The sequence below is a fragment of the Nycticebus coucang genome, chromosome 5, assembly GCF_027406575.1.
Source record: "Nycticebus coucang isolate mNycCou1 chromosome 5, mNycCou1.pri, whole genome shotgun sequence".
Lineage (NCBI taxonomy): Eukaryota > Metazoa > Chordata > Mammalia > Primates > Lorisidae > Nycticebus > Nycticebus coucang.
This window is the reverse complement of record NC_069784.1, coordinates 33,232,122-33,250,746: the sequence shown is the minus strand read 5'-3', so window position 1 is coordinate 33,250,746 and position 18,625 is coordinate 33,232,122. Positions and strand designations below refer to the sequence as shown.

The 18,625-nt window shown below is 35.7% G+C and overlaps 1 non-coding gene across 1 annotated transcript; it reads right to left on the bottom strand.

Moving 5' to 3' along the window:
* Positions 1 to 18,184: 18,184 nt before the first annotated feature.
* On the bottom strand, positions 18,185 to 18,291 carry LOC128586873 (U6 spliceosomal RNA). Its single transcript, XR_008380332.1, has one exon. It is a non-coding gene; the product is annotated as a U6 spliceosomal RNA (small nuclear RNA).
* Between the last annotated feature and the right edge of the window lie 334 nt (positions 18,292 to 18,625).

Sequence of the window (18,625 nt, the reverse complement as noted above, 5' to 3'; positions counted from 1 at the left end):
AAAAAAAAAAAAAAAGGCAGAAAACATCAGTAGAGAAGTGATTCATCACACCCAAGAGAACTACTGGGAAGCTCTCTGTGGGTTTCTCAGCAGAAATCTGGCAGACCAGGGGGACTAGGATGATACATGTAAAGTGCTGGAAGTAAAAAGCAATGGACAACCCAGAAAACTATACCTGGCAATATTATCCTTAAAAAATAAATGAGTGACAAAGATTTTCCCTGACAAATAAAACTGAAGAAGTTCACCACCACTAGACCTGCTTTACAAAAAATGCTAAAAGGAGTTTTTCAAATTTAAACAAAAAAAGATGCTAATCAACAACATAAAAACATATAAACATATAAATGTCATAAATAAAGGTAAATACACAGACTCATACAGAATAATGTAATATGATGATTTTGGAGTATAAATCCTAGTGTAAAGGTTTGAAGACGAAGAATTTAGAATAACTATAACTGGTAAAATTTAGTCATGGATAGGCTATATAAAGTATAAAAATTGTGACATCAATACATAAAATATAAGGAGAGGACAAGTTAATGTGTACATTTCTGTATAAGATTGAAGTTGTCTGCATGAAATTGTTATAACTGTATGATGTTTTATGGCTGTCTCATGGTAACTATAAAAAAATTCCTTAAAAGATACAAAAAAAAAAAAAAGATGAAGAGAAATGAATCAAAGCTTACTATTGTAAAAATAAATTAAATAATAAACAAAGGCAATGGGACAGGAAGGAATGAATAAAGGACCTCCAAAATAGAAAATAATTTACAATAGTAAGTCCTAACCTATCAGTAACTACTTTAAATGATGGTAGATTAAATGCTTCAATTAAAAGACAGAGTGGTTGAATGAATAAAGAAAATAATCATATCATTGTATACAGTTATGATTTAATAAAAAAATTAAAAAAATATATACTTCAAAGAATCTATCAAAAGGAAAATCAAAAAGGTTATCGAGACAAAGTAAAATGGGAACACAAACCAAAGTTTGTGAGATATAGCAAAAACAGTTCTTAGAGGCAAAATAAGAGAGATCTCAAATAAGTAACCTACCCTTACATATCAAGAAAGTAGGAAAAGAGCATATTAAGTCCAAATTCAGCATAACACATGAAATGAAGTACAGAGCAGAAATAAATAAACTAGAAAAATAATAGCAATATCCACAAAACTGAGGTTTCTAATAGAATTAAATAATATAAAACTTTACACAGACTAATCAAGAATAAAAAAGACTCAAATAAAATTATAAATGAAGTGGAGATATTACAAGATATCATTTAGGTGAATGGTGGGATCACACCTATGGTACATAATGCAAGGATACTTGTCAGATCTGTTAGTATAGAGTATAAATGTCTTAACTCAATAATTAAGTAAATGAGATGAGATATAAAACAGTGTGATGTAAGTGTTCCTAATTCTATATGAAATCAGCACAATGTACCCCATAAATGCATTAATGTATATATGAGCTACATGTTTATGATTTAATAAAAAAATTATAAATCCGAGATGTGTGTCTTGTGCAATAAGGAATGGAAAGTGGATTAATTTAGTAGAATCATTGGTCTTTGTTTGTCCTAGATAGAACTTTGCTCATTCTTTTTCTAGGAAGAGAAAAAGAAATACCACAGCAATGCTATGCAATTATACATGACAATATTTATTTCTTCTTTTTTTCATTTCAGTAGCTATCATTTTACATATCATAACAAAACTACTACAATTATTATTCTATGTTATCTGAGCACTCAGTAATTTGAGAATAGACTCTCGAAAAGTTTAATTGTTTAAATGTTATGGAGATAATCAAAATGGCTAAAGGTTACCTATAACAGCTGTGTACCATTAAAAAGCTGGAAAGAAATACTAATTACCATAACTAAAAGAGGAAATTGAAAGGAAAACTCAGGGATATTGAACTTATCACTGTTGTATTTAAAGATACTCTTTAAATGCTCTATTAAAGATTATTTAATGAAGAGGAATAAAATTTTATGGTTACAAATTTGAGCTAATTTGAGCAGAGAAATAGCTATGTCGAAATTGATGTTCAGTCAGTGAGACCAAAGCTTATCCAAACAAAATGTTAGTTTCAAATTCCGTCTCCCAGGCTTACTACACATTTAATTTTTGTCAAATTTTCAGAATTTGTACATTTTCCCAAGCTAACAAATTATAACCCCTCTTTACTATAATGCTTTTATTCCATAAGTTCCCCAAATTTCTCCATTCAGGATTCTTTTGGAGTCTCAGTAATGCAGTCATAGCATCAGTGAATTGAGTTTGACTTATTCTTAAATGTTATGCTTAAAAAGAACTGATGCTTTCCTTGATGCACAATCAATGTTAACAATGACTATCCCTGATGACCGGTACTATGATAGCCTTTCCCCTCTTTTGCCAAACTTTTATATTAAATGGATTTTGTTTTGATTCAGATTCAGAAAATGCACCGGATTTCCTCAAACCTAAAGAGAAAACAATTCAAGTGTAATAAAGGTAACAGATCTAGCCCCCAAATAGGATTCACTGCCTAAGTTATAAAATCTAAGTTTGTCCCAAGGGTATGAGGATTTTTGTGTTTATTCACATGAATAGAAGAATTTTAGTTAGAGCATACCTGTGTTGAAGAAAACTTAATTTGGACCAAAGAACCCTTTGGATTGCAGATGCCAAATACACATGAATTGACTGATGGATCTTTAAAGAATCACAGAGTAATCCCAAATGATAGAATCTAGAAAATGCCTCTGTCATGTAAGGGTAATTTTCTCTGCAACGGTATAGGAGGAAAGCAATGATGCATTTCTTCTGTCTATTCGACATTTTGTGCCCTTTAACTCTCCACTATCTTCGACATACCTCCTTCTGAAAACCACCATTCTCCTCTCTGCTTCTTTGAGTCTGATTTATTTAGATTCCACATGTAAGAGAGAATACGCAATATTTGCCTTTCAGTGCCTGGCTTATTTGACTTAGCATAATCGTTTCTAAGCCCACCTATGTTGTCACAAGTGAAAAAATTTCTCTTTCTTTTAATACTGACTAGTATTCCATTATGCGTGTACATCGCCTTTCCTTTATCCATTCATTTGCTGATGGACACTTAGGTTGGCTTCATCACTTGGCTATGGTGAAGAGTGCAGCAATAAACACGGGAGGGAAGATGTGTCTTCAACATGCTGATGTCAAGTCTTATGAGTAAATACCCAGCAGTGAGATTTCTGAATTTATGATAACATTTTTAGTCTTTTTTTGGACCTCCATATAGTTTTCCATAATGGCTATACTTGTACACATTCCCACCAACAGTTTGTAATTGTTCTCTTTTCTTCACAGAATGTATAAGATGTTATGTCTTTTCCCACTGTTAACTCCTTTTTTATTTTTCCACTTTCTTCATTTATATTTTCTCAACTTCAATACTTCTATCTTACTATCTTATTGAATTTTGTGATAGGTATCAGATACCTCTACTTACAGCCTCCTCTCTTTTCTCGTTGATATTTTACAGGGGTGAAGGGGCCACAGAGAAAAAAAATCTGTTTTCATCATACATTCCATCTCTCAAAGATAGAACAACACACGAAATGTAACAATTGATACCAAGTCTGTCTGACTGATTTTGGACCCCCAAACAAACAAAAAATCTCCAGTACAATTCTACAGACCAAAATAAGTCTTCTCCAAATAATCTAACCCCTAGCAGAGCAAATTGCACAGAATACAGAATACACATTTTATTGCCTCCTCTAGGAAAGTTGAAAGACCCCTGTGGGACTGAGAGGGTGGTAATGGGCACCAAGGACTCTATGCTACCAAACCTGGTTCCAATCTCTTACTGCAGTAGTTTATTTCAATGGAGATAGATTGGGAGGAATAATTTAATATCGAAGAAATTTTTAGGTTACAGGTTATTAAGCTACAACTATTCTCTTAAGTTTATATTCACCTATGGCTATAAAATTCTGATCATTCTATAATTATTTAATTTTATTCCAAGGAGACCTAGGTTTTCCATGAACCATCCTATGTAAAATTAACTAATAAATTATAGTTGTTTGCATGCTGGAATATCAGCTTATCAATTAATGTTTATCATAAAGAATATATAACCGCTTAGGAAAATATCAACTAATAATAAAAACACTATGATACCTAAAATGAAGGCTTATAGAGTGTTTTCTATGGAGCGGAAATAGTGGAGGCATGCCTTATATGAGAAAAATATTATCACTAGAATCCTATTTCTTTTGTTTTTCCCTAATCTGAAAATCTAAAATTTGAAATGTTCAAAAATATAAAACTTTTGGATATTGACATGATGCTCAAAGGAAATGCTCATTGGAGAATTTCAGGTTTTCAGATTAGCTGTCATGAATTGGTAAGCACATATTTGTAATGCAAGATTCCAAATTCTGAAAAACATGACATCTGAAACACTTCTGATTTCAAGCACTTTGGGGAATAATATCATCTCTATTTCTTTTTTTTAGTTACTATAGGCACAGAATATCCTTTTCAATCCTTTCACTCTTAGTCTGTTTGTGTCTTTGACTCTAAAGTGAGTCTATTGTAGACAGCACATAGTTAAAGCCTGTATTTTATTTTAATCCATTCTGGCTATCTCTGCTTTTGATTGCAGAGTTTAATCCATTTACATTTAAAATAACTATTGATAGGGAAGAAATTCCTTCAACATTTGCTATTTTTTTCCTATATATCATATCTTTTTGTCTCTCCTTGTCCTCAAGTATTTGTAGTGTACTATTTTGATTTCTTCTCATTTCTTTGTGTGTATATTTACATACTTTTGTAGAGGTTGCCATGAGTATTTTTTTTTTTTTTTATTGTTGGGGATTCATTGAGGGTACAATAAGCCAGTTACACTGATTGCAATTGTTAGGTAAAGTCCCTCTTGCAATCATGTCTTTCCCCCATAAAATGTGACACACACTAAGGCCCCACCCTCCTCCCTCCATCCCTCTTTCTGCTTCCCCCCCCATAACCTTAATTGTCATTAATTGTCCTCATATCAAGATTGAGTACATAGGATTCATGCTTCTCCATTTTTGTGATGCTTTACTAAGAATAATGTCTTCCACTTCCATCCAGGTTAATACGAAGGATGTAAAGTCTCCATTTTTTTTAATGGCTGAATAGTATTCCATGGTATACATATACCACAGCTTGTTAATCCATTCCTGGGTTGGTGGGCATTTAGGCTGTTTCCACATTTTGGCAATGGTAAATTGAGCTGCAATAAACAGTCTAGTACAAGTGTCCTTATGATAAAAGGATTTTTTTCCTTCTGGGTAGATGCCCAGTAATGGGATTGCAGGATCAAATGGGAGGTCTAGCTCGAGTGCTTTGAGGTTTCTCCATACTTCCTTCCAGAAAGGTTGTACTAGTTTGCAGTCCCACCAGCAGTGTAAAAGTGTTCCCTTCTCTCCACATCCACGCCAGCATCTGCAGTTTTGAGATTTTGTGATGTGGGCCATTCTCACTGGGGTTAGATGATATCTCAGGGTAGTTTTGATTTGCATTTCTCTAATATATAGAGATGATGAACATTTTTTCATGTGTTTGTTAGCCATTCGTCTGTCGTCTTTAGAGAAAGTTCTATTCATGTCTCTTGCCCATTGATATAAGGGATTGTTGGCTTTTTTCATGTGGATTAATCTGAGTTCTCTATAGATCCTGGTTATCAAGCTTTTGTCTGATTGAAAATATGCAAATATCCTTTCCCATTGTGTAGGTTGTCTCTTTGCTTTGGTTATTGTGTCCTTAGCTGTACAGAAGCTTTTCAGTTTAATGAAATCCCATTTGTTTATTTTTGTTGTTCTTGCAATTGCCATGGTGGTCTTCTTCATGAAGTCTTCCCCCAGGCCAATATCTTCCAGTGTTTTTCCTATGCTTTCTTGGAGGATTTTTATTGTTTCATGCCTTAAATTTAAGTCCTTTATCCATCTTGAATCAATTTTTGTGAGTGGGGAAAGGTGTGGGTCCAGTTTCAGTCTTTTACATGTAGGCATCGAGTTCTCCCAACACCATTTATTGAATAGGGAGTCTTTCCTCCAAGGTAAGTTCTTGTTTGGTTTACCAAAGATTAGGTGGTTATAAGATGTTAGTTTCATTTCTTGGCATTCAATTCGATTCCAAGTGTCTATGTCTCTGTTTTTGTGCCAGTACCATGCTGTCTTGACCACTGTGGCTTTGTAGTACAGACTAAAATCTGGTATGCTGATGCCCCCAGCTTTATTTTTGTTACTAAGAACTGCCTTAGCTATACGGGGTTTTTTCCGGTTCCATACAAAACGCAGAATCATTTTTTCCAAATCTTGAAAGTACGATGTAGGTACTTTGATAGGAATGGCATTGAATAGGTAGATTGCTTTGGGAAGTATAGACATTTTAACAATGTTGATTCTTCCCATCCATGAGCATGGTATGTTCTTCCATTTGTTAATATCCTCTGCTATTTCCTTTCTGAGGATTTCATAGTTTTCTTTATAGAGGTCCTTCACCTCCTTCGTTAGGTGTATGCCTAGGTATTTCATTTTCTTTGAAACTATGGTGAAGGGAGTTGTGTCCTTAATTAGCTTCTCATCTTGACTGTTATTGGTGTATACAAAGGCTACTGACTTGTGGACATTGATTTTATATCCTGAAACATTACTGTATTTTTTGATGACTTCTAGGAGTCTTGTGGTTGAGTCTTTGGGGTTCTCTAAGTATAAGATCATGTCATCAGCAAAGAGGGAGAGTTTGACCTCCTCTGCTCCCATTTGCATTCCTTTTATTTCCTTGTCTTGCCTAATTGTATTGGCTAGAACTTCCAGCACTATGTTGAATAGTAAAGGTGACAGAGGACAACCTTGTCTGGTTCCAGTTCTAAGAGGAAAAGCTTTCAGTTTTACTCCACTCAGTAAAATATTGGCTGTGGGTTTGTCATAGATAGCTTCGATCAGTTTTAGAAATGTGCCACCTATGCCTATACTCTTCAGTGTTCTAATTAGAAAAGGATGCTGGATTTTATCAAATGCTTTTTCTGCATCTATTGAGAGAATCATGTGATCTTTATTTTTGCCTCTGTTAATATGGTGGATAACGTTTATGGACTTGCGTATGTTAAACCAGCCTTGCATCCCTGGGATGAAGCCTACTTGATCATGATGAATGACTTTTTTGATGATAAACTGTAATCTATTGGCTAGGATTTTGTTGAGAATTTTTGTGTCTATGTTCATGAGTGAGATTGGCTGAAATTCTCCTTTTTGTTTGGGTCTTTTCCTGGTTTTGGTATCAGGGTGATGTTTGCTTCATAGAATGTGTTGGGGAAGATTCCTTCTTCCTCAGTTTTTTGGAATAATTTCTGCAGTACAGGAATAAGCTCTTCCTTGAAGGTTTGATAGAATTCTGGAGTGAAGCCATCTGGACCAGGGCATTTTTTAGTTGGAAGCTTTTTTATTGTTTCTTTGATCTCAGTGCTTGAAAATGGTCTGTTCAGGAGGTCTATTTCTTCCTGGCTAAGTCTAGGGAGAGGGTGTGATTCCAAATATTGATCCATTTCCTTCACATTGCCAAATTTCTGGGCATAGAGTTTCTGGTAGTATTCAGAGATGATCTCTTGTATCTCTGTGGGATCAGTTGTTATTTCCCCTTTATCGTTTCTGATTGAGGTTATTAGAGATTTTACTTTTCTATTTCTAGTTAGTCTGGCCAATGGTTTATCTATTTTATTTATTTTTTCAAAAAACCAACTCCTTGTTTCATTAATTTTCTGAATGATTCTTTTGTTTTCAATTTCATTGATCTCTGATTTGATTTTGGATATTTCTTTTCTTCTACTGAGTTTAGGCTTAGATTGTTCTTCTTTTTCCAATTCCATAAGATCTCTTGTGAGATTGTTGATGTGCTCTCTTTCTGTTTTTCGAATGTAGGCATCTAAAGCGATGAATTTTCCTCTCAAAACTGCTTTTGCAGTATCCCACAGGTTTTGGTAGCTTGTGTCTTCATTGTTGTTATGCTCAAGGAAGTTAATGATTTCCTGTTTGATTTCTTCCTGCACCCATCTGTTATTCAACAGAAGATTGTTTAATTTCCATGCCTTTGGGTGGGCTTGAGCATTTTTGTTAGAGTTGAGTTCCACCTTTCGTGCCTTATGGTCTGAAAAGATACAAGGTAAAATTTCAATTCTTTTGATTCTGTTGATATTTGTTTTGTGTCCCAGGATATGATCAATTTTGGAGAATGTTCCATGGGGTGATGAGAAGAATGTATATTCTTTATCTTTGGGGTGGAGTGTTCTATATGCATCTATCAAGCATAGTTGTTCTAGGGTCTCATTTAAATCTCTTACATCCCTGTTTAATTTCTGTTTAGAGGATCTGTCCAGCTTTGTAAGAGGTGTGTTAAAGTCCCCTGTTATGATGGTATTATCAGATATCATATTGCTCAGACTGAGTAAGGTCTGCTTCAAGAATCTGGGAGCATTAAAGTTGGGTGCATAAATATTTAGAATTGAAATGTCTTCTTGTTGTAGTTTTCCCTTGACCAATATAAAGTGACCATCTTTGTCTTTTTTGACTTTAGTTGCTTTAAATCCACATGTATCTGAAAATAAGATTGCAACTCCTCTTTTCTTCTGAATTCCATTTGCCTGAAAAATTGTCTTCCAACCCTTGACTCGGAGCTTTAATTTGTCTTTTGAAGCCAGGTGTGTTTCTTGCAGACAGCAAATGGATGGCTTGTGTTTTTTAATCCAGTCAGCCAATCTATGTCTCTTCAGTGGGGAATTCAAGCCATTAACATTTATTGAGATAATTGATAAGTGTGGTAGTATTCTATTCGTCTTATTTGGTGAGAGTCCATTGCTTAGTTTTATCTTTTGCATCAGTGTGGAGGTTAGGTTCTGTCCTTTGATTTCTGAGTTCTTACTTTGCTGCTGATCCATTGTGGTGGTCAGTGTGCAGAACAGGTTGAAGTATTTCCTGTAGAGCTGGTCTTGTTGTGGCGAATTTCCTCAATGTTTGTATATCCGTAAATGATTTGATTTCTCCGTCAATTTTGAAGCTTAGCTTAGCAGGGTACAGAATTCTGGGCTGAAAATTGTTCTGTTTAAGTAGATTAAAGGTAGATGACCGTTGTCTTCTTGCTTGGAAAGTTTCATTAGAGAAGTCTGCCATAACTGTGATGGATTTGCCCCGGTAGGTCAACTGGTGCTTACTCCTGGCAGCTTGCAGAATCTTTTCTTTTGTCTTGACTTTGGACAGGGTCATCACAATGTGTCTTGGAGAAGCTTGGTTAGAGTTGAGGTGACCTGGGGTCCGATATCCCTCTGAAAGCAGTGTGTCAGAATCTTTGGTGATGTTTGGGAAATTTTCTTTTATGATATTCTCTAGTATGGCTTCCATTCCTCTGGGGCATTCTTCTTCCCCTTCTGGAATTCCTATAACTCGTATGGTGGAACGCTTCATAAAGTCCCATAATTCTGACAGTGAACGTTCTGCTTTCTCTCTCTTCTTTTCTGCCTCTTTTACTGTCTGAGTTATCTCAAGAACTTTGTCTTCTACCTCTGAAATTCTTTCTTCTGCATGGTCTAACCTGTTGCTGATACTTTCCATTGCATCTTTAAGTTCCCTAATTGACTGTTTCAGTTCCTTCAGGTCTGCTATATCCTTTTTATATTCTTCATATCATTCATCTCTTATTTGATTCTGTTTTTGGATTTCCTTTTGGTTATTTTCTACTTTATTAGCAATTTCCTTCATTGTTTCCATCATTTCTTTCATTGTTTTCAACATGTGTATTCTAAATTCCCTTTCTGTCATTCCTAACATTTCTTTACAGGTGGAATCATCTGCAGTAGCTACCTCATGGTCCCTTGGCGGGTTTGTTCTGGATTGGTTCTTCATGTTGCCTGGAGTTTTCTGCTGATTCTTCCTCATGAGTGATTTCTTTTATCTGTTTCCTTGCCCTAATTTTCCTTTCACTTCCTCTTGCTCTTTAAGTTCTTGTGCCTGTGGACTAAGGGTTACAGGACCAGAAGGGTGAGAAGGTTGAAGAGCAAAAAAAGGGGATGAAAGAAAGGAGGACCGAGTGATAAGAAAAGAAGAAAGATAGAGAAAGGAGAGGGGGTGGGTATAAGGAATATTGACAAAAAGAAGAGAGGCACAGAAAGAGGGAGACAGGGCAATATTCATGTATAGTAGGGTACTTTGACACAACCTTAAAAAACCCCACCTTCTGGGGGTGCCCAGTTGCGTGGTTCCCTTGAGGTCAGCAGCTCTTTGCTAACCTGATCAGACACAGTACCCCACCTCCACCAAGTAGAGAGGAAAGACAAAAATGCTATAAATCGAACCAAAACAAGCAAACAGAAAACTTTACGGGGATAAAATTGGGTGAAAAACCAAATGATATCGGTAGAAACACTAGCAAAAATGAATTTGAAGTTATTAAAAAAGGCAGCAATGGGAAATTATAATTAAACTAGGAAAATTGAGAAAGAAAAAGGGATCTGTGTGGAGAAGATTGAAATTAAAAAAACAAAAGAACATCAGCAACATCAAAATAAACAAACAAAAAAAACAACCAAACAAAAAAAAAGAAAAAAATACACAACCAAAAACAAAGCAGTTTGTATATGGTATTGAATATTGTCTGGGCAACACGTGGTCTTCTGGGGTATGAGATGTTAGTCACAGTTCTGATACAACTGGAGGCTGCTGATTTCTCAAACCCCAGCAGGTAGACACCCTAAATCTCTCTTCAGCCTACTTAAAAGGCACTTTGAACTTGTAAACTTGCTGAGCAGAAGCTTTCCCAGCTTTCTCGCTGGAATCGCTGCTGAAGTGGCTATCCACTTACCCAGTGTGCCAAAACCGGTCTCACTCTGCCCCTGAGGGTTAGGGCTGCAAGGCGGCTCAGACCCCACCCTTAGGTTACTTGGTTGCTGGGTTACCAGCTCCCACCTGTTTCTAGCTCTGCGACCCTGAGGGCAGAGCTTGCCTGGGCAGATCACTGACAATGGATCTGTGTGACCCACCGCCAAACACTATTAGCTCCGTCTGGCTCAGCGGCTCAGACTGGGGCCCTAGACAACGGCCAAAGTTCTCGCACTCCCGCTCAGGCCTTCCCCAAGGCAGTTCAACTCAGTGCCAAGTCCAAGGACATCAAAACAGTTCACAGGTAAGGCCTTTCTGGTTTGCAGTCTCACTGCTACTGAACTTACAGTTGTGGGCGGGTTTAGACGGATTGAACACACGCGACCACTTGCCGGTTTTCCACTGTTTTAGTCCTCCTCTTGGGGTCCAGAAGTCTCTCGCTGACTCCCTGTATCCTCATAGGAGTGATGATAGGCAGTTTCCACCAGCCAGAGATGCCTGTAGTCCTATCTCCCCAGACTCACGGTGCCCAGATGCAAGGAAGCTGTTACTCGGCTGCCATCTTGGTCCGAACAGCCGGTTGCCATGAGTATGAAAGTTAATGTCTTAAATTTTAACAATCTGTTTTGAATTAATATTAAATTAGCCTCAACAGTATTCAAAAACTCTGCCCTTATCTATTGCTGTCTTTTTCTCCATAATGGTGTTATTTTTACAATTTATGCTTTTGCACATTATGTGTGCCTATTAACATAACTTTATGATTATTGATTCATGCATTTGTCTGTTTAATCATATGAGAAATAAATAGAGATGTTACAAATGAAAAACCCCAATAACACTGCTTTTATATTTTCCTGTATCTTTATTTTCTTCATGTGCCACTTGAGTTATGGTTGTTCACCCTTTTATTTCATCCTTAAGAACTTCATTTAGTATTTATTAGAAGGCATATGTACAGGTGAAAAATTCTTTCAACTTTTGTTTTTATAGGAATGTCTTGTCTTAATTGCTCCCTCATTTTTGAACACAGTTTTGCCAGAGATAGAATTCTTGGTTGATAAATCTTTCCTCCCTGCCTGCCTGCTTTCCTCCTTTCCTTTGTTCCCTCTTTTCTTCCTTCTTTTCCTCCTTTCTTTCCTTTCTCACTTCTTTCTTTGTGCATTTTAAAAATACCACACAATTTATTTCAGACATTTATGGTTTCCGATGGTAAATACACTGTTATTTTTATTGATAATCTTTTGTAAGAAATGAATTTTTCTGTTTTTTTGCTTTCAAGATTCTATGTTTGTCCTTCACTATTGAAAATTTGATTCCAAGTTGTCTTGGGGTGGGTCTCTTCATGTTTACTTCCTTGGAATTCACTAAGTTTCTTAAAAGTATATATTTGTTTGCTTTTTGAAAAATAAAGTATCGGGAGCTTTTGCCATTGTTTTTGGAAATAATACTTCTGTGTCTTCTCTTTATCCTCCCTTCAGGATTCCAATTATGCATCTGTTAATGCATATTATGCATGTGTTACTATGCATAATAGTGTCTAACATAGCTCTTAGGCTATCTTCATCTTTCTCCATTCCTTTTACTTTCTGCTCTTCAATCTGTGTAATTAAAGCTGTCCTACCTTCAAATTGTCTGATGCTTTCTTATGCCTATTTGAAACTGCTTTTCAATCTCTCTAGTAATTTTTTCATTTCAGTTATTGTACTTTTCAGCTCTAGATTTTCCGTTTGGTTATTTAAAAAAAAAATGATTCTGTTGTCTGTTGATAGTCTCTGTAATATACTACTCTTCTGTTTTCCTTCAGCTCTTTGTTCATGGTTTTTGTTAGTTCTTCAAATATATTTGAGACAAATAATTTACATTTTTTTAGTAATTCTAGTATTCATGCTTTCTTAGAGAAGGATTCTTTTATTTTTATATGAGACTGAGTCATATTTTCTTGTTTTATTTCATTTTATGTTTCATATTTTTCTATGAAATCTTTTCTTGAATAGCATAACTCTGGAAAAAAGGTTATTCTCTTTTCTTAGGCTTGATTTTATGGCTTTCTGTGGGCTGCATTTGTTTGTTTAGTGACCTTTTGAAACCATGTTTGTAAATTCTGTATTATTTATTGGCTGTAGTTTCTTAACTCTGTTCCATTGCCTTACATTTAGCTACTGTTTTCACAGAGATTTCCTTGAATGCCAGAAACCAAGAAAGAGAGGATAAGGAGTGGGGTGGGAGAGAGAGCGATTTCTCTTAGTCTGTGCAAATTTTCTCTGTACTGGGGGTGTTCTTCAGTTTATAACAAGATTGTTTATAATTCTGCCTTATCCTCACTCCCTGCTCGCACTGAGGCTAAGATCAGCCAGAGGTAAAAGCTTAGGATGTTAGATCTTTTCTGAGTATGCATTATGCTTGGTTGCCAATATGGCATTATATATTTCACCATATACATACGGACTTTTGAATGCCCTGAGTTTCCAAAGAAGTTCTCTTTCTGGCTTTTCCTCCTTGGTTTTAAGTGCTCTGTAATTTGTTATAAACTATTATCCTTTGCTCCAGGTGGCTGTAGACTGTTCTTTGCCTTACAATAGTTTTGAAAAATGCCTTCCACATTTTTCCCCAGGGGGAGTTCTGAATTAGGCATAACAAAGACAAGTGCCTTGTCTTAGTTCCTCAAGGATAAAAAAACACAATTCTTTGATAATATGTTCTCTTGTGCTCTCTCCCAGAAGGGGAATCTCCTTTGTACCCTGGAAATATAGACTAGTGATATCAAGATTGCTGTAAAACTAATAACCTTGGAATAAAGACAAATAAGAATGCTATACAGTTTTCCTATTATTTTTATGTTGCCTTTTTCTTGATGAGTGTTTGCTTTGTCGCTATAAACATTTTACTGTTTCAGAGAGTCTTAATGAAGTTTATTCTGATAGTTTTTGCTTGTTTTCTCAATTTTTTGACAGAGGCATAGATCCTCAAAGCTACCTACTCTGACATTTTTGCGGGTGTCATTCAGAATACTTACATTTATTATTATATCTTGCCTGAGATGCCCGTATACAAAAAGGTATGCTTCTTTAAATTGGAACAGTACAGAGGTCCTCAAACTTTTTAAACAGGGGGCCAGTTCACTGTCCCTCAGACCGTTGGAGGGCTGGACTATAGTTTAAAAAAAAACAAACTATGAACAAATTCCTATGTACACTGCACATATCTTATTTTGACGTAAAAACAAAACAAAATGGGAACAAATACAATCACACTGCTTCATGTGGCCCGCGGGCCTTAGTTTGAGGACCCCTGGGAGGAAACAGAGTTCTCTATCCCTTTATGCAGCCTTCCCTTTTGAGGATTTGGCTTTAGACAAAAACAGTATTATTTTGAGGATTTGGCTTTAGACAAAAACAGTATTCTTGATAAAATGTTAGAAAATAAGTGATATAAATCTACTTACAAATTAAACGATTGAGGCCTAAAGATGTAAATCAACATTTCAAACACCACAGATAGGAAATGGCAAACTCAGGGCCCAGATTCAGGTATGTTGCCTTCTTCCCTGGTGTTCTTTCCACAGTGCTTTGCTGACACCTTCCCAGAGCTCTTTAATCAAGAACTATGGCACAACTGAGTGTCCAGTTAATGCCGAAAATAGGAATATCATGTAATACTAGCAAAAATATAAATTATATAATCAGTGACATATTGTTAAGGGAATTCAGACAAGTAACAGATTATGAAATAGTACACAAATTGGTAGGAATTAAGGTGGAGTCATTCTCCAAATAAAAGATAAAGTTTGGTTGGCAATATTGGACTAGTTTGTACATCTAGATTCTTCAACTTCATATCTTGTCTACATTTAACCACCAAGTTAGTGCTAATATTAATACCTGGATTTTCCTGAAAAGATAAAATAATGATATTTAGGGAGCATTTAATATCCCAAAACTTAACTTATGAATTCTCTGCAGTTGTTAAAAAGATTTTATTTATTCTTTCAATTAAAAACATGGATTTCCCGAGATAGGTAGATTGCCTGAGCTCCCAAGTTCAAGATCAGCCTGAGCCAGAGTGAGACATCACGTGGCTCAGTGAGTAGGGCGCCGGCCCCATATGCCGAGGGTGGCGGGTTCAAACCCAGCCCCGGCCAAACTGCAACAAAAAATAGCCGGGCGTTGTTGCCGCGGACCGCCCGGTCGGTGGCCTTCAGTCCGAGGGAATGCAGGGAGAAGGAACGAGGAAGATCGAGAGATCGGCGAAGAAATGACAGTCTGACACACTACGGGTGAAGTATGCAGCTGTGAAATTTACTAGGTGCACATGTTGGTATTTATACATTTTTTACACAATTACATAATGCAGTTTTCATTCTGCTGGTTATCTTTATTGCTTACAAATGTAGTTTATTATGCATTGTCAGGTTTCTCCACATTCCGTCCCCCCCCCGAAGGTTGCGGTTTATCAATTAACTTTACATGAACAGATGCCATAATCTTTAAACTTTGGCAAATACCTAAGACACGTAGTGCAACATTTCTGATGCTTGTACGTGTTGGGGGCACTGGGGGCTAAGCTCCGCAGAGCACAATCCACCTTCCCATCGTTCTATAACGCGGACAGCACCGCCTCACAACGGCTATATGCCGTGGGCGCGGCACGTTGTGGCGGGCGCCTGTAGTCCCAGCTGCTTGGGAGGCTGAGGCAAGAGAATCGCGTAAGCCCAAGAGTTAGAGGTTGCTGTGAGCCGTGTGACACCACAGCACTCTACCCGAGGGTGCTACAGTGAGACTCTGTCTCTACAAAAAAAAAAAAAAATAGCCAGGTGTTGTGGTAGGCATCTGTAGTCCCAGCTACTCAGGAGGCTGAGGCAAGAGAATTGCTTAAGTCCAGGAGTTTGAGGTTGCTGTGAGCTATGAAACCATGGCACTCTATTGAGGGTGACAAAATAAGACTCTGTCTCAAAAAAACAAACAAACATGGATTTCCAAATCTTTATTTGGATTCCCGAGGTTTCTGTGCCTATTACACATACACATACACATTACCTCTTCTAATTATCATAAATTTGTCAAAAAATTAATATATTAAAACCTTATATACCTATAATTATCATGGCTTTATCTGAACTTCAGTTATATTATTACTGTTTGTGTTATTTATTGTTGTCTGTAGTCTATGTAAAGCCCTTATTCCTTCATTTTAGTTAACTTGTTAATGAACTAACTTGACAGTAACGTGTGCTTTATAAACATTATTTGCAGCTATACTACTTCTGGTGATTCAATGCCAAGTTTTTTATTATGAGTAATCAAAATGATATAGAGGAAAGAATATATACATGATACTTGTTCATATATATATATATATATACATATGATCATAGTCTTATATTACAGATTTTTCAAAAAGCAAGTATTTTTTCTTACCATACCTTTATACACAAACATTGAATTGGCATATCATTTCATAAATCTCATAAATAATAATTTAAAATTGTTCACCTTGGTAAAATATATTATATTATTATATCATATATTATATATATCTAATATTATATTATAATAATATATAATATATATAATTTTATTATATTATTACAGGGATTTTTAAGTTATTTCTAAATTTATTCCAAAATCATTGGACTTCTTTTTGTATGCCAAAAGATTCTTTATCATCACTAACTTTTCTGCTTTATAATCATTTCTCATACCACCTTAGTTCTCAAAGTAATATGACATTATAAAAGCTGTCTAAATACATATAAATGTGGAGGATATTCACATTTCAATTCATTCTGAGATTGTAATTGCTCATTTTTCTATGGATTTCATTGTCTGTTCAAAACCAGAACTTCATCAAAATAGCTTTGCAACTGCTATTCAATATTCATTCCCTGAAAATGGTACAATGAGAACACCACATGATGAGATGTTGTGCAGAAGGAACCAAATGTTCTATAACCCGAGAGAAAAGTGAAGTGGAAAAGAAATTCACTAAATGAATGGAAGCATGCATGTCCAATGATTTCTGTAAGCATTTTGTATTTTGTCTCCCCACTACTTTAAGCAGCAATGATTCATAAAGTGCTAATTTCTATGAGTAGTGGGAAAAAAGCAAGTGTTGTCTATGAAAACTGATTTTTAGTGCTCATTTTATGTTAATTACAGACAATGTCCAGCTGCATATATACTCAGAGTTTACAGTAAGTTTCTTTGGAAACTATTTTAACATTTAGTTACTATACATTACTAGTTCTGAAATAAAATAATGACTTTTACACTTCTTTGGATTTTTTTCTTTACAAATAAAAATTCCTTTCCTGGATATTTGCATATTTTCAATCAGACAAAAGCTTGAAATTAATCCACATGAAAAAAGCCAACAATCCCATATATTAATGGGCAAGAGACATGAATAGAACCTTCTCTAAAGATGACAGACGAATGGCTAACAAACACATGAAAAAATGTTCATCATCTCTATATATTAGAGAAATGCAAATCAAAACCACCCTGAGATATCATCTAACCCCAGTGAGAATGGCCCACATCACAAAATCTCAAAACTGCAGATGCTGGCATGGATGTGGAGAGAAGGGAACACTTTTACACTGCTGGTGAGACTGCAAACTAGTACAACCTTTCTGGAAGGAAGTATGGAGAAACCTCAAAGCACTCAAGCTAGACCTCCCATTTGATCCTGCAATCCCATTACTGAGCATCTACCCAGAAGGAAAATAATCCCTTTATCATAAGGACACTTGTACTAGACTGTTTATTGCAGCTCAATTTACAATCGCCAAAATGTGGAAACAGCCTAAATGCCCACCAACCCAGGAATGGATTAACAAGCTGTGGTATATGTATACCATGGAATACTATTCAGCCATTAAAAAAATGGAGACTTTACATCCTTCGTATTAACCTGGATGGAGTGGAAGACATTATTCTTAGTAAAGCATCACAAGAATGGAGAAGCATGAATCCTATGTACTCAATTTTGATATGAGGACAATTAATGACAATTAAGGTTATGAGGGGGGGAAAGCAGAAAGAGGGATGGAGGGAGGGGGGTGGGACCTTGGTGTGTGTCACACTTTATGGGGGCAAGACATGATTGCAAGAGGGACTTTACCTAACAATTGAAATCAGTGTAACCTGGCTTATTGTACCCTCAATGAATCCCCAACAATAAAAAAAAAAATAAAAAATTCCTTTCCTTTTTAAACATATGGATATGTACTATTGATGCAAAAGGGAAATAACTCAGGTGTTTTTTTTTTTTTTAAATATGGAACGCTTCACGAATTTGCGTGTCATCCTTGCGCAGGGGCCATGCTAATCTTCTCTGTATCGTTCCAATTTTAGTATATGTGCTGCCGAAGCGAGCACAACTCAGGTGTTTTTTAAAAGACAAATAATCCAAATTTAATTACATTTCAATTTTTCATTTTAAAAATTGAAGTTTGTTAATTAGCTCAATGGATTAATTCTTTAATATTTATTTTTCTTTTAGGATGCTACAGAATACAGACATTTAGTTTCAGCTTCAAATTTTTGATGAACATTTATGAAAAGCTGCTTTTAATCTAAAAAAGGCTTCAAATTTGCTATTCTACATGTTAATTTTTATAATCTCTCTAACAGGAATTTAACTCTTCAATGCTTTGTAATAAAAATCGATCAAAGCTGTAATTAAATTTTTCCTTAATAATGAATTGAATAT